This window comes from Microcaecilia unicolor, chromosome 2, assembly GCF_901765095.1.
Source record: "Microcaecilia unicolor chromosome 2, aMicUni1.1, whole genome shotgun sequence".
Taxonomy (NCBI): Eukaryota; Metazoa; Chordata; class Amphibia; order Gymnophiona; family Siphonopidae; genus Microcaecilia; species Microcaecilia unicolor.
The window spans coordinates 520,507,628-520,520,768 of record NC_044032.1 but is presented as its reverse complement, the minus strand read 5'-3'; the positions used below and the strand labels follow the sequence as shown (position 1 = coordinate 520,520,768).

At 42.0% G+C, this 13,141-nt stretch overlaps 1 pseudogene; it reads left to right on the top strand.

The window, feature by feature from the left end:
• The first annotated feature begins 8,769 nt into the window (after positions 1 to 8,769).
• Positions 8,770 to 9,562, top strand: LOC115462169 (annotated as a pseudogene).
• Positions 9,563 to 13,141: the final 3,579 nt, after the last annotated feature.

Here is a 13,141-nt window from a genome sequence, read left to right as displayed (position 1 = left end):
GGGCAGCATTCTTCAGTCTTTAAACTGTGGCAGCGCAAAGGTATCAAATATTTGCTCCATGTGGTAACTGATGATGGTCATATGAAAACTTTCCAAGACTTGAAATAGGTGTTTGGTTTATTGGGCACTGGTATTTTTGCTTATATACAATTGTGACATGTGGCTAGCTTGCCCTGGGAAGACATAAGTGAAGACATCCAGGAGAAACTGGCCTCAGCTTACACTTTGGGGGCCCATCTCAAAGTGCCTTTCTCTTATCGTCATTGGCATATACGGGATACAGTTACTGAATTTATTATGACTGCCTGTCAAAGGCATGGAGTGATGATCTTTTGACACATCTTTCTGCTTCTTATTTTCAGGAGTATGTGTTGAGTATTCAGCATCTCACTCAGAATGTCTGCCACTGAGAACTACAATGTAAATTTGCCTTACGCCTTTAAAAAGCCCCTCACACAGCACATCACATGGGCATTACTACTACTACTTAACATTTCTAAAGTGCTACTAGGGTTACGCAGAGCTGTATAATTTAACATTTAGCATTACCACTACTGATACTTGTCCGAAATGTCAGACCCTGGGGTTTTCCCTGGGCCACATCTTTTGGAGTTGTCCATTTACTGCTGGCTTGTGGCATAAGCTGTTAACCACAGTTTCTGCTTTTTGGACATGTGGAGTACATTGTGAACCTTTGTTACTATTCAATAAGATCTCACTTTCTTCTCCTGTGCCAAGGGGAATGAAAGGGTTTGTAGCCCAAGCTGTGCTGATTTATGCTGGCTTTCTCCTCATGCTCTGACTTTACAGCAGTGGGTTGCTTTTATGACCACCCTCCTTCAGATGGAAAGACTGGCCAAACAGGACATAGATTCCCCTAAGGACATGCGTTTTCAACAAGTTTGGACTCCTTTTTGGAATACATTCTTCCCAGTTGCTCGTAGTAGATTGCTGAATATGTAACCCAGTATGCATTTACATTAGCTGGAGGTGATGAGTGGGGGTTTTGAGGGGAGGGGGGATAGGGGTAGACTAGTAAGGTTGTATCTTGTGATTGTTATTGTACCTGCCATTTTGATCTTAATAAACAGATTAGAAACATAACAAAGAAAAAATATAATATCAAACATTTCAATTAAATATATCCTAAAAAATTCCAATTTCCAAATTCCAATAACAAGAACATATCTAGATAATACATAATAAGCAAAAATGATGATAACAGCAGCATCAGGCATCTCCAGTCAAATATTTCCTGAACAGCCAAGTTTTAAAATTATGACAGAATAACATATACGTCTTAAAATTTCTAATAGAAATTGGGAGATGATTCCATAGTTCAACCCCCTTACCAACTAATGAGCGTTGTTCTGTGGTCTGCAACCTACATCGAGCCTTAGTACATTTCACCAGTCTAATATCACTTTCTGAATGGAGTCATCTAGAAGGCATATATAGCATGATAAAATCGTGTAAATAACTCGGACATAGCTGTACAGAATTTTAAAAACAAAAGTTAAGATTTTAAATTCAATTCTGGATTGCAATGTTAACCAGTGCAATCGGATCAAATATGGAGTCGTATGTTCATACCTCCTACCATCCAAAATCAATTTCACTGTACCATTTTAGACTGCTTGGAGCCTACGTAGTTGTTTTTGAGGGAGACCTATATAGACCACATTACAATAATCTAGTGTCAAGAGGACCAAAGATTGAATAATACTTTCAAATTCATGTAACTCGAAATAATGCTTGAGCCTCTTTAACAGTTTAAATTTGAAGAAAAATTTCTGAATCACCAAATTAATATGTAACTCCATAGAAAGACAAGAGTATAGAGTAACACATAACAATTTATTTTATTGCATTTGTATCCCACATTTTCCCACCTATTTGCAGGTGCAATGTGGCTTACGTGGAGGGGCATAATCGAATGCGAACGCCTATCTCCATGGGTGTCTATGTCCGAAAACGGGTACATGAAGAGGCGGGACAGACCGTTTTTTCGAAAAAATGGACGTTCTTGAGCTGGGCGTTTTTTTTTTTTTTTTTGCGATAATGGAAAGTAAAAACGCCCAGCTCAAAAACGTCCTAATCCGAGCCATTTGGTCGTGGGAGGGGCCACGATTCGTAGAGCACTCGCCCCCCTGACATGCCAGGACACCAACTGGGCACCCTAGAGGTCAGTGCGATGGACTTCAGACAACGCTCCCACATGCATAGCTCCCTTACCACGGGTGCTGAGCACCCAACCCCCCTCCCCCAAAACCCACTACCCACAAATGTACAACACTACCATAGCTCTTAGGGGTGAAGGGGGCACCTACATGTGGGTACAGTGGGTTTTGCAGGCCTCCCATTTACCAGCACAAGTGTTACAGGTGGGGGGGGGATGGGCCTGGGTCTGCCTGGCTGAAGTGCACTGCGGTACCCACTAAAAGTGCTCCAGGTACCTGCATACATGCAGGCCTCTAGGACTGGTTGCTGCTATATAACATTGGCACACCAGTTGACACCTGAAGACTAATCTCTCCAAAAACGTCCTTTATTGGAATAAGCACGCTTACTCACAGTTAACTGCAGATCAGAGATTGTGCCCCACTGGCAACGAGTCTCGCTGGTACTGAGATGAGCAGTAGGTCAGAGCTGGCAGAATGCTGTACAATGCCCTCTTTCAGCCACATTCGGGGAAGAACTAAGTTCTGTAACATGGCTAACACGTGAAAGGGATCTAAAACTGGCTTACAAAAATGGCCACTACCTCATGGACTACTGGAAACAAAACAGGGCACACTCTGACCCAGTAAGCAGGGGGAAAAGCACCATGGGAGTAGAGCCTACCATCTACCAACATCGTGAGCATTTGCCACAAGCTACTGGAATCACGGAGCCCAATACCCTACACCCACCACAATGCATTGCTGATGTGACTCTGCAGTGCGCATAACAGGAAAGGTGTCACACTCACCCGAGAGTCACATCAGAACCAGAGAAAGGCTGTCACAGGATAGAACACATTCTACTGTCATAGAGGTGGTTATGGCATTTGAGGCTGGCATAGAGGCTGAAAAAAGGTTATTAAAGTGGGTTTTTTAGGTGGGAGGGGGTTAGTGACCACTGGGGGAGTCCGGGGAGGTGATCCCCGATTCCCTCCGGTGGTCATCTGGTCAGTTGGGGCACTTTTTTGGGACCTGTTCGTGAAAAAAAAAGGGTCCAAAAAAAGTGACCCCAAATCGCGGTAAAAATGCCTTTTTTTTCGATTATCAGCTAAAGACGCTCATCTCCTGATTTGGGTCATAATATAGGCGTTTTTCTCTTTCGATTATAAGCTGGATAGTAACCGTAATGGTGATCACCAATTCCGGTATAACAGATACAGAGTGACATTGTTGAAAGTACATGTATGACAGACACTTTAAGGAATAAGGAGGAAAGGTAGAGTTGTGTGCAGTTCAAGTATTAGTTTCGTTGTGTTGCAGGATCGTGGCATTTAAGTTGGGTATTAGGGTATGCCTTTTTGAATAAGTTAGTTTTTAGTGATTTCCGAAAGTTTGATAGGTCATGTGTTGTTTTCAAGGCGTTTGGTAGTGCGTTCCATAGTTGCATGCTTATATAGGAGAAGCTGGATGCATAGGTTGATTTATATTTGAGTCCTTTGCAGCTTGGGTGATGGAGGTTTAAATATGTGCGTGTTGATCTTGTAGGTCTTTTTTTTTTTTACAGGTCATGAACTAATGTTCCCTTTAGCGGGCAGTACTTGCAAAATTTTAACACAGGAGCACTTACTGTATCATACTTAGAAGGCACTATCCGGCTCCTGGCCGGTTAAATAGCACTTAGCTGTCTAAGCGTTAATATTCAGACGAGATAGCTGGTTATCTCCGCTGAATATTAATTCTCAGTGCATAGTGGCTAAATGGTTATATTGCGTAATATTACTACTTAACCACGAATATTCAGCAGTTCTCTGGTTAAGTTTAGCAGCCAAATCGGACCGCCTAAATAGCAGTCCTATCTTTGGCCACTATAAACTTAACCAGCCAGCGCTGAATATTAACTTAGCTGCTTAAGTTTTAGCTGGCCATAACCCCCCAGATGTTTAATACTTGTCACCGAAAACAGTGCGTCATTAAATATCCAGGCTCAGCGCCAATCGCGACACTTAGACGTCCTGCAGGCTGAATATCGGCTGGTATATGCTCTCATATTAACATTACATTATCCAATTAGTGTATGCTAATGTGAATACACTAGTTAGATAACTGGAAATGCCCACTCTTCACCCATGACATGCCCCCTCCCAAAAATATTTTTAAAAAATAGTTACTGCTCACAAAGAGGTAAAATACAGCAAAATGCTTTAATGTGTTCTGTGGTAGCCTGTTAGCATGTGCTAATTGCATGTTAAGGGATTAATGCCCTTTAGTAAAAAGGCCCCTATGAGATTGGGTGGCAGAGCCGGTGATGGGAGGCGGGGCTAGTGGTTGGGAGGCAGGGCTAGTGCTGGGCAGATTTCTACGGTCTGTACCCTGAAAATGGCAGATACAAATCAAGGTCAGGTATACATAAAAAGTAGCACATATGAGTTTATCTAGTTGGGCAGGCTGGATGGACTATGCAGGCCTTTCTCTGCCATCATCTACTATATTACTATAAATACATTTATGTATTTATCATTTGTTTATTGTTCGGTATTGGGGCCACCGCTCCTAGGTATTTATGCTCTAAAAACATTAGCATATATTAGTGGAAATTAGTGCATATATGCATGTAAAACATTTATGTCAGATACAAGTTGGGAATTAGTAGGGCAGAAGCTAAATAGAGCTGCATGCTCTCCTTCACACACTGTAAAGGGCACTCCATTGAAACCTTAAAATGAAAATGTGTAGTTAGGAATGGATCAGGGAGCACTTGCCCAGGAAGCAAAGCCCCTTGTGTGTGGAAAAATGACTGAAATACAAGTGTAGACTATCAACAGATAAGGGAGAGAGGAAAACAGGACTCAGCAATGGAGTAGGGTTGTGGAAGAAGAGAGATTAGGAATTTGTGTTTTGGGTAGAGGCACATACACTTATCTGCCCCATCACTAAAATGCCTCATTATAGCTTATTATGGTACATTGCATATATTTGGCATGGGTGGTGAATTTTGGTGTACCTGGAGAACTAGCACGCACAGAGGCCATGGGCCATGTCTATAGGCTTTTCCCCACACCTAAGTTCCCCTAGCAAGAAGGAGTGTTGATGTCTTGACAGGGGCTTCAGGGTCTCAACATCCCTCTGTCCCTCTCCCTTCCCTTAATGGGCATTGCCTCCATATTTACTACTTCTAAATAGGGCAGGAAGGTACAAAGCTCTCTCTTACTCCACTGCTGCTAAGATCCAAAATGGTGCCAGAGGGAGTGCATGAGATTTTCTTGCACCATGTTGAATCTCAGCAATAGTGGGGCAGGGGGAGTCATGTTCCCTCTTGCAACATTCTTCTGATTAATGATTTACAAAGGTGTAGGTGGGAGAAGAGCGGTGTTAGGTCACCAAGACCCCTTACCATTTGAGGTGAGGGGGGTATCAGGACACTGAATCCATGCGTTGGTTGTTTGGGAGTACAGGGCATTGAATCCCCTTAGTTTTGTATTCTAGATGAAGCGGTGAGGAAGGAAATCCCCATGCTAACAGGCTGGTTAGTGTGGAAAATTTTGACAGTACACATGCTATATTTTTTGGGTTACAGTGCATCTTGATTTAAATGTCTACTACAGAAGTAACATTTTAGCAGGCTTATGCAATAAAATTACCTCATTACTTATTAAAAATTGTCGAATGTGTGTGCTGCAACCTATCTATTGTGCATTTCAGTGCACAGTCCACAATATAAACATCCTGTTGATTATTTTGTTGGAGCCAGAAACAAATTTGTTTTGTGTGCCGAATTTGCATGGTATTGTCTTTGACATCTTCCACTGGATCACCACAAAAACACAAATTACCAAACATGGGTAGCCTGATGAGGGTTGAACTCAAAAGACTGATGGTTTCCTTTAACTAAACTACTGTAGCTAACTAATGTATGATGATTGAAATGACACACATTTTCAGACCCTTAATGCAACATGAGCACATTAGCATGAAACATCGCTATTCCAGAACTTCATCACCTGCAGAATGGTTTTCTAATTGCAGGCATTACATCACGGGTGTCAAGAAAGAAAACTGTGATGTCACACAGACTGATGGTGGCAAGTGCAGCAAATTTGCTTTCTTATAGGAAAATGTCTTTGCATATGATGTAATTTAAATAGATGACAATGAAGTGGAACCTGTATACCTATTTGATAATAGTTCCAATTGCCCTAGGTAATTACATGTAATTAGTTACTAATCTTTACAGATAACGGTAGCTGCTGTAGTTTTCTCGTATGAAATTACTTGGAATACCAGAATGCAGTGATCTCCTACTAAAACCAATTAGAAGATCCTTTGTAGATTGTGTCAACATCATATATGTTCTAGGTCCTAAAACAGGCAGAGTGATGCATTTTGCTGAATAAAATTAAACTGAAAACACTAATGCATACGGGGGAGCGAGATGCATGCTGAAACTTGTATGTGCTCTGTGACTGCTTCAGAGGGAATAGAAGTGTGAAGGAACGAATGACAGTGAAAAATTTACCCACTGAGGCATGAAAGAAAAGAACAAAGGTAAATGCTGTTACCCTGCTGAGGAGGCGTCCGGGAATAATGATATCATGGCCTTTCTCATTGCATGATGAGATCACCAGAAGGGCAAATTTGGAAACTACCTTGTAAGCAACTAAAAATGAATTTTCACAAAAGTAGCAGAATATGTTCTAGCTGGTAATTGGGAGCTTGCTAGGACTATTAAAGATGGAGCACAAAAAGAAGAAAGTGACAAATTCAAAAAGAAGAAAGTGACAAATTCTCGAAATTACTAAAACAAACATTAATTATAATGTCCTCTATACATCTTTAATTTTGAGGCATATGCAGTAAGGGGGTTCTTTTACTAAGCTGTGGCAAATGGGGGCCTGCTTTGGCGTCAGTGCATGTTTTTGACATGTGCTGAGGCCCCCTTTTACCTCAGCAGGTAAAAGGCTGTTTTTAAAAAAAAATGGCTATTCAGCAAGTGAAGCACTTGCCATGTAGCCATTTCAAGGGGGAGCACTTACACCACCCATTAAGACGGTGGTAAGGGCTCCTGTGCTAACCCAGCAGTAACCGGGCAGCGTGTGGCACTGCCCAATTATCGCCGGGTAAACACTGGCGCTACAAAAATATAAAAATGGTGCGTGTTGGGGGTGGGAACTACTACCTGGCTGCTGCGGTAGCCCGACAGTACTTCTGGTTTAGCGATTGGTAAGCCCGCATTGGGCTTACTGCTGTTTAGTAAAAGACCCTCTAAACTTAGTGTGTATGCTAAGGGCTCCTTTTACAAAGTGGTGCTTTCAATTAGCATGTGCTGAATGTGAAGAAGACCATGGGAATTGAATGGGCTTCCTTGCATTCAGCATGCTGCTAATCAGGGGCATAGCGAGACCTTGACGGGAGGGGGGTCCAGAGCCCGAGATGGGGGGGCACAGTTTAGCCCACCTCCCCCAGCCACTGACCCCCCCACCACTTTGGACCCCCCTCCTGCCATCAATCCCCCCCCCCCCCGCCGCTGCCAGATGATGGATGGGGAAAACCTACTAAAAGGACATTGTGTGAGGCCGGGACTGCTATAGGCGAAGGCCTGGGTAAGAATGAGCATTGGGAGGGGTGTCTGGACTGAAACTTTGAACCCCACCCAGAGAGAGAGTGAGGAACCAGAATCAACTAACCCTTCTCCTCTCTGTAAGAGGGTGGAGTAAGGATCACAATATATATACATGTCTTTCATGCCATGCGCATATAGGCAGAGTGTGGGCGGGACTTAATATGTAACTTATAGAGTACCATAAGTTACTGCATATCTGCGGCATTCAGGTCAAGCAGTTAAACCACTCTATAGCTTCTATACATTCTTGTGCCTAAATTATGGGAATATAGATCACCTGCTAGACTAGTTACTCTATAAAAGAAAATAAATGTCTACACTCCTTTATAGAACAGGTGTCACATAGAATTAGCCCTTAGTGTGAACATTAAACTGGCATCAGATGACATTAGAAGGTACATGCTGAAATGTGGCAATATTGCACTGTATACATATTAGCCTTGTTTGTGACGCGGTTTGGTGTTCAGCCATGGCAGTGATGCCATTGAGACGCAGATTGAAAAAAGTTGCAGTTTTGTGTTTTTAATAGTAATTACTTGGGCCTTTTCTTGGATAGCATTTAATTTAATGTACATCACAGACCTCTGACAGAGGCGCAGATGCCAAAACATGGCCCGTGTCAGGTCTCATAATAAAAAATCGCTATCCAAGTTCTGGAGACCCTCAGTGCAGTTTTTATTAGCCTTAGCAAGTGTACAGAAAATACTGTGGTAAGCTTTCATAGATCTGCACTGTACAGTGGGTTACTGGAGCCTAAATATTATTACCTGTCTTGGAGCAGGTGTTCACTGCATCCTTACAATCCTCAATCACATCAAGAACAAATATTCCCATCCCAGTGCCAAATCAAATGATTGGTGTGTCTCAAGTCACCCCAAACTCTCTTACATAAGATCATGTAACCAACTGACTGTTTTAAAACAGAGGCAAACAGACAATTATATTCGACAAAATCAAAAACTATTAAGAGTTGAAAAATGCTCTGGGTTAATGGACCACCTTGCAAATGAAGCTGCAAATGGAGGATTTACACCTGGCCAGGCATTTATTTTACCATCATCATTTGCCGGCAGCCCAAGAAATATGCATCAAAATTATCAGGATGCTATGGCAATAGTTTGCAAATATGGCAAGCCAGATCTGTTCATTACTATGACCTGCAACCCAAGATGGGAAGAAATTACTCAAAATCTAAAAAAAAGGTCAGGCACCAGAGTTTCGACCTGACTTCTTGGCAAGGGTGTTTCATTTAAAACTAAAAGAGTTACTACACGATATATGCAAACAACACATACTTGGTGTCCCTCTTGCAAAAAGTCATGTCATTGAATTTCAAAAGCATGGTTTACCTCACGCTCATATATTAATTATCCTGAAAGAGGAACATAAGCCGAAAAGAAAGGAAATAATTGACAAAATCATATGAACTGAAATTCCTGAAATAAACAACTTTCCACGTCTGCATGCAATAGTTGCTAAACATATGATACATGGCACATGCAGTGACCATAACTTAAATTTTCCCTACATGCTTTATGGGAAGTGCTCTAAACAGTTTCCAAAACCATTCCAAAATGAAACTATTGAGAACTGTGATGGATATCCTGAATACTGCAGAAGGGATAACGGCATCTGTACACTCTTAAATGGAAAATTCATTAATAACACTTGGGTAGTCCCTTATAACCCTTTCTTACTTTTAAAGTACAATTCCCACATAAATGTAGAAGTATGTGCATCTATTAAAAGTGTCAAGCACCTGTTTAAATATGTCTATAAATGACACGATTGTGCCAATGTGGTTATTACAGAGTACCAAACTTTACAACATGATGAAATTAAACGTTTACTGACTGTAGATATGTTAGTGCTCCCGAAGCTGCATGGCGATTAAACAGCTTTGAAATGCATCACCAATCACATATTATCAAGAGATTGGAAGTACACTTACCAGATCAACAAAGCATTGTTTTTCACCTTCACGAAGTTGAGGCTGCAGTACAAAGAGCCAGAACAAGGGACACCACTTTAACAGCGTGGTTTAAACTTAATGCAGAAGAGAATCCTACAAAGACCATTTTGTACGTAGATATTCCTATGTACTATACTTTCGACAAAAGAGAACAAAAGTGGAAACGTAGAAAGGCAGGACTTAGTCCTTAGTGGTGCTCATGATCTAGTGCAGGGGGTAACGGTACGAGGGCCGCTTGATAACAGTGATCATAATATGATCGGTTTTGATATTGGCATTGAAGGAAGTGAAACTAGGAAATCAAGTACGCTAGCGTTTAACTATAGAAAAGGTGATTACGACAAAATGAGAAAAATGGTGAAAAAAAGACTGAAAGGAGCAGCTCGCAGAGTAAAAAACTTGCGTCAGGCGTGGATGCTGTTTAAAAACACCATCCTGGAGGTTCAGGACAAATATATTCCACGTATTAGAAAAAAGGGAAAAAAGACTAAACGTCAGCCGGCGTGGCTAAACAGTAAGATAAAGGAAGTCATTAGAGCCAAAAAACAATCCTTCAGAAAGTGGAGAAGAGAACCAACTGAAAGTAACAGGATAGATCATAAGGAATGCCAAGCCAAATGCAAAGCGGAGATAAGGAGGGCAAAAAAGGACTTTGAGAAGAAATTAGCGTTGGAAGCAAAAATACATAGTAAAAATTTTTTTAGATACATTAAAAGCAGGAAACCGGCCAAAGAGTCGGTTGGGCCGCTGGACGAAAATGGTGTTAAAGGGGCGATCAGGGAGGACAAAGCCGTAGCGGAGAAATTAAATGAATTCTTTGCTTCGGTCTTCACCGAGGAGGATTTGGGGGGGACACCGGTGCCGGAAAGAATATTTGAAGCGGGGGAGTCGGAGAAACTAAACGAATTCTCTGTAACCTTGGAGGATGTAATGGGTCAGTTCAGCAAGCTGAAGAGTAGTAAATCACCGGGACCTGATGGTATTCATCCCAGAGTATTAATAGAACTAAAAAATGAACTTGCGGAGCTACTGTTAGAAATATGCAATCTGTCCCTAAAATCGAATGTAGTACCGGAAGACTGGAGGGTAGCCAATGTTACTCCGATTTTTAAGAAGGGTTCCAGAGGAGATCCGGGAAGTTATAGACCGGTGAGTCTGACGTCGGTGCCGGGCAAGATGGTGGAGGGTATTATTAAGAATAAAATTGCAGAGCATATACAAAAACATGGACTGATGAGACAAAGTCAGCACGGATTTAGTGAAGGGAAGTCTTGCCTCACCAATCTAATGCATTTTTTTGAGGGGGTAAGCAAACATGTGGACAATGGGGAGCCGGTTGATATTGTATATCTGGATTTTCAGAAGGCGTTTGACAAAGTGCCGCACGAAAGACTCCTGAAGAAATTGCAGAGTCATGGAATCGGAGGTAGGGTATTATTATGGATTAAGAACTGGTTGAAAGATAGGAAGCAGAGAGTAGGATTGCGTGGCCAGTATTCTCAGTGGAGGAGGGTAGTTAGTGGGGTCCCGCAGGGGTCTGTGCTGGGTCCGTTGCTTTTTAATGTATTTATAAATGACCTAGAGATGGGAATAACTAGTGAGGTAATTAAATTCGCCGATGACACAAAATTATTCAGGGTCGTCAAGTCGCAGGAGGAATGTGAACGATTACAGGAGGACCTTGCGAGACTGGGAGATTGGGCGTGCAAGTGGCAGATGAAGTTCAATGTTGACAAGTGCAAAGTGATGCATGTGGGTAAGAGGAACCCGAATTATAGCTACGTCTTGCAAGGTTCCGCGTTAGGAGTTACGGATCAAGAAAGGGATCTGGGTGTCGTCGTCGATGATACGCTGAAACCTTCTGCTCAGTGTGCTGCTGCGGCTAGGAAAGCGAATAGAATGTTGGGTGTTATTAGGAAGGGTATGGAGTCCAGGTGTGCGGATGTTATAATGCCGTTGTATCGCTCCATGGTGCGACCGCACCTGGAGTATTGTGTTCAGTACTGGTCTCCGTATCTCAAAAAAGATATAGTAGAATTGGAAAAGGTACAGCGAAGGGCGACGAAAATGATAGTGGGGATGGGACGACTTTCCTATGAAGAGAGGCTGAGAAGGCTAGGGCTTTTTAGCTTGGAGAAGAGACGGCTGAGGGGAGATATGATAGAAGTGTATAAAATAATGAGTGGAATGGATCGGGTGGATGTGAAGCGACTGTTCACGCTATCCAAAAATACTAGGACTAGAGGGCATGAGTTGAAGCTACAGTGTGGTAAATTTAAAACGAATCGGAGAAAATTTTTCTTCACCCAACGTGTAATTAGACTCTGGAATTCGTTGCCGGAGAACGTGGTACGGGCGGTTAGCTTGACGGAGTTTAAAAAGGGGTTAGATAGATTCCTAAAGGACAAGTCCATAGACCGCTATTAAATGGACTTGGAAAAATTCCGCATTTTTAGGTATAACTTGTCTGGAATGTTTTTACGTTTGGGGAGCGTGCCAGGTGCCCTTGACCTGGATTGGCCACTGTCGGTGACAGGATGCTGGGCTAGATGGACCTTTGGTCTTTCCCAGTATGGCACTACTTATGTACTTATGTACTTATGACATGACAAAACAATTGGGAGAATGTATGCAGTTAATTTTTCAGCAGACCCTGAGCGTTACTGTTTAAGGCTAATTCTACTACACCAACCAGGGGCTAAGTCATTTGAAGACTTAAAACAGTTGAACGTATTCTTTATAATACATTTCAAGATGCAGCCAAGAAAATGGGGCTCATTGATGATGAAGCTCTGTGGGAGAACACCTTAGACGATGCAGTCACATGCAGCATGCCACAGGAAATCAGACACCTGTTTGCATACATTTGTGTTTTTGCTGTACCATCAAATGCTTTCCAAATTTTCCAAAAATACAAACTTACTATGATACAAGATTTTCAACACATCCATGGTTACCAAGGTGATTGCTCGGTTTGTGAACAATTGTGCCTTCAGAAAATCCAAGCCGTTCTGACTACACATGGCAAAAAACTTGAATACTTTGGTTTACCAACAGCCATCCAGAGACTAGAAGATCCTAAACTTGCCTTCAACGTTGGAGATGAAAAGCGTAAAGCTCAACAAATGCTAGAAAAACTAAATAATGAGCAAAGAGAAGCATTTCATACTATAGTTTCTGCCTGCAATACAAACAACATAACCCACATGTGCTTCTTCTTAGTCGGTCCAGGTGGAAGTGGAAAAACTTATACATATAACACTATCCTGAGCACCATCCGAAGAGATGGGGGAATTGCACTACCTGTTGCTTCTACAGGAATTGCTGCAAATCTCCTTCCAAGAGGACGAACTTATCATTCACAGTTTAAGTTACCTGTACCTCAACTGG